Source organism: Bos grunniens, chromosome X (genome assembly GCF_055505025.1).
Source record: "Bos grunniens cultivar Pamir isolate PY7600 chromosome X, Bosgru_T2T1.0, whole genome shotgun sequence".
NCBI classification, from domain to species: Eukaryota; Metazoa; Chordata; class Mammalia; order Artiodactyla; family Bovidae; genus Bos; species Bos grunniens.
Genome location: NC_141194.1, coordinates 66,792,842 through 66,795,464, shown reverse-complemented (window position 1 = coordinate 66,795,464; position 2,623 = coordinate 66,792,842). Strand labels below are relative to the sequence as shown.

Below are 2,623 nucleotides of genomic sequence, written 5' to 3'. Positions count from 1 at the left end.
CCCACTCCAGTATTCTCACCTGGAGAACGCTGGACAGAAGAGCCTGCTGAGCTACAGTCCATGGGGTTGCAAAGAGTTGGACACCATTGAGTGACTAACACTTACCTACTTACCAATCTAATGGCAAAAAGTGAATAGGAACTAAAGAGTCTCTTTTTAAAATTTTATTTTTAATTGAAGGGTACTTGGTTAAAAATATTGTGTTGGTTTCTGCCATACACCAACATGAATCAGTCATAGGTATACATATGTGCCCTCTCTCTTAAAACTTCCTCCCACTTTCCACCCCATTCCACCACTCTTAGGTTGTCACAGAGCCCTGGTTTGAGTTTCCTGAGTCATATAGCAAATTCCCACTGACTATCTACTTTACATATGGTAGTAGATATTTTTCCATGCTACTCTCTCCATTCATCCTACCCTTTCCTTCCCCCACGCTGTGTCCACAAGTCTGTTCTCTATGTCTAAAAATATGGAATGCTTCAGAAATTTGCGTGTCATCCTTGCACAGGGGCCATGCTAATCTTCTCTGTACATTCCAAATTTAGTATTTGTGCTGCCAAAGTGAACACTAAAGACCCTCTTGATGAGGGTGAAAGAGGAGAGTGAAAAGCTGGCTTGAAACTCAACATTTAAAAAATTAAGATCATGGCATCCATCCCATCATGTCATGGCAAACATAAGGGGAAAATGTGGAAACAGTGACAGATTTTATTTTCTTCAGCTCCAAAATCACTGCAGATGTTGACTGCAGCTATGAAATTAAAAGATGCTTGCTCCTTGGAAGGAAAGCTATGTCAAACCAGACATCTGTACATGACTACTGGAAAAACCATAGCTTTGACTATATAGACCTTTTTTATTTATTTTGTTTTTATTTTCATTATTCCAGGAGGTGCTTCAAAAAAGATCTTACTGTGATTTATGTCAAAGAGTGTTTTTCCTATGTTTTCCTCTAAGAGTTTTATAGTATCTGGTCTTACATTTGTTGTTGTTGCTGTTGTTCAATCACTAAGTCATGTCTGACTCTTTGTGACCCCATGGACTGCAGCAAGCCAGGCTTCTCTGTCCTTCACTATCTCCTGGAGTTTGCTCATGCTCATGTCCACTGAGTCAGTGATACCATCCAACCATCTCACCCTCTGTTGCCCACTTCTCCTCCTGTCCTCAATCTTTCCCATCATCAGGATCTTTTCCAGTGAGTCATCTCTTCCCATCAGGTGGCCAAAGTATTGGAGCTTCAGCTTCAGCATCAGTCCCTTCAGTGAATATTCAGGGTTGATTTCCTTTAGGATTGACTGATTTGATCTCCTTGAAGTCTAAGGGACTCTCAAGAGTCTTATCCAGAGCCACAGTTTGAAAGCATCAATTCTTGGGAAAGCATCAATTCCTTGGTGCTCAGCCTTCTTTATGGTCCAACTCTCACATCTGTACATGACTACTGGAAAAACCATAGCTTTGACTATGCAGGCCTTTTTAGGTCTTTAATCCATTTTGAGTTTATTTTTATGTATGGTGCTAGGTAGTGTTCTAATTTCATTCTTTTACACGTAGCTATCCAGATTTAACAGCCCCACTTATTGAAGATACTCTCTTTTTTCCATTGTTTATTCTTGCCTCCTTTGTTATAGATTAGGTAACCATAGGTACATGGGTTTATCTCTGGGCTTTCTATCCTGTACTATTGATTTATATTTCTGTTTTTGTGCCAGTACCATACTGTTTTGATTACTATAGCTTTTTAGTATAATTTGAAGTTGGGGAGCCTGTTTCTTCCTGCTCCATTTTTCTTAAGAGTACTTTGACTCTTGGAGTCTTTTGTGTTTCCATACAAATTGTAAAAAAAAAAAAATTTGTTCTAATTCTGTAAAGAATGCCATTGGTAATTTGATAAGAATTACATTTAATCTGTAGATTTCTTTGGGTAATATATTCATTTTCACTATATTGATTCTTCCAGTCCAAGAACATGGTTTATTTCTCCATCCATTTGTGTCCTCTTTGATTTCTTTCATTGGAGTATTATAATTTTATAAGTATAGATCTTTTTCTTCCTTAGGTAGATTTATTCCTAGGCATTTTTGTTGTTGTTGTGATGGTAAATGGGATTGTTTCCTTAATTTCTCTTTCTGCCTTTTTGTTAGTGTATAGGAATGCAAGAGATTTCATGCATTAGTTTTGTATCCTGCAAGTTTACCAAATTCACTGATTATATCCAATAGTTTTCTGGTGGAATATTTAGGATTTTCTATGTATAATAACATGTCATCTGCAAACAGTGACAGTTTATGTGTCTTTTCTTTGGACATATCCTTTCTCTTTAATACAATGGAATTATTTTGGATACCATAGTTTGTTTCCCCCTTTTTTCATTCTGTCCCTCTGTCATGACAGTAAACTGAACTTTAGTGGGAGACAATTAGGCCTTTAAGTGTTTACAGTTGGTGCCATCTGCCCATATTATGTTGCTGCTTACCTTATTCTGTGTGACTTAGAGCCATACTTCTAAGGCTCTCTTTCCTGTTTCATAAGTTTGTGAATCCATTCTGGCTATCCCTCAGGTATACCATGATCCTTGTTGTTGATTTCGAAGACCCAAAGGATGGTAGACTTTGTTAGAAAC

The 2,623-nt window shown here is 37.6% G+C and overlaps 1 non-coding gene across 1 annotated transcript; it reads right to left on the bottom strand.

The window, feature by feature from the left end:
* Window positions 1-466: 466 nt before the first annotated feature.
* Window positions 467-572, bottom strand: LOC147340644 (U6 spliceosomal RNA). The gene has a single exon (XR_015160023.1). It is a non-coding gene; the product is annotated as a U6 spliceosomal RNA (small nuclear RNA).
* Window positions 573-2,623: the final 2,051 nt, after the last annotated feature.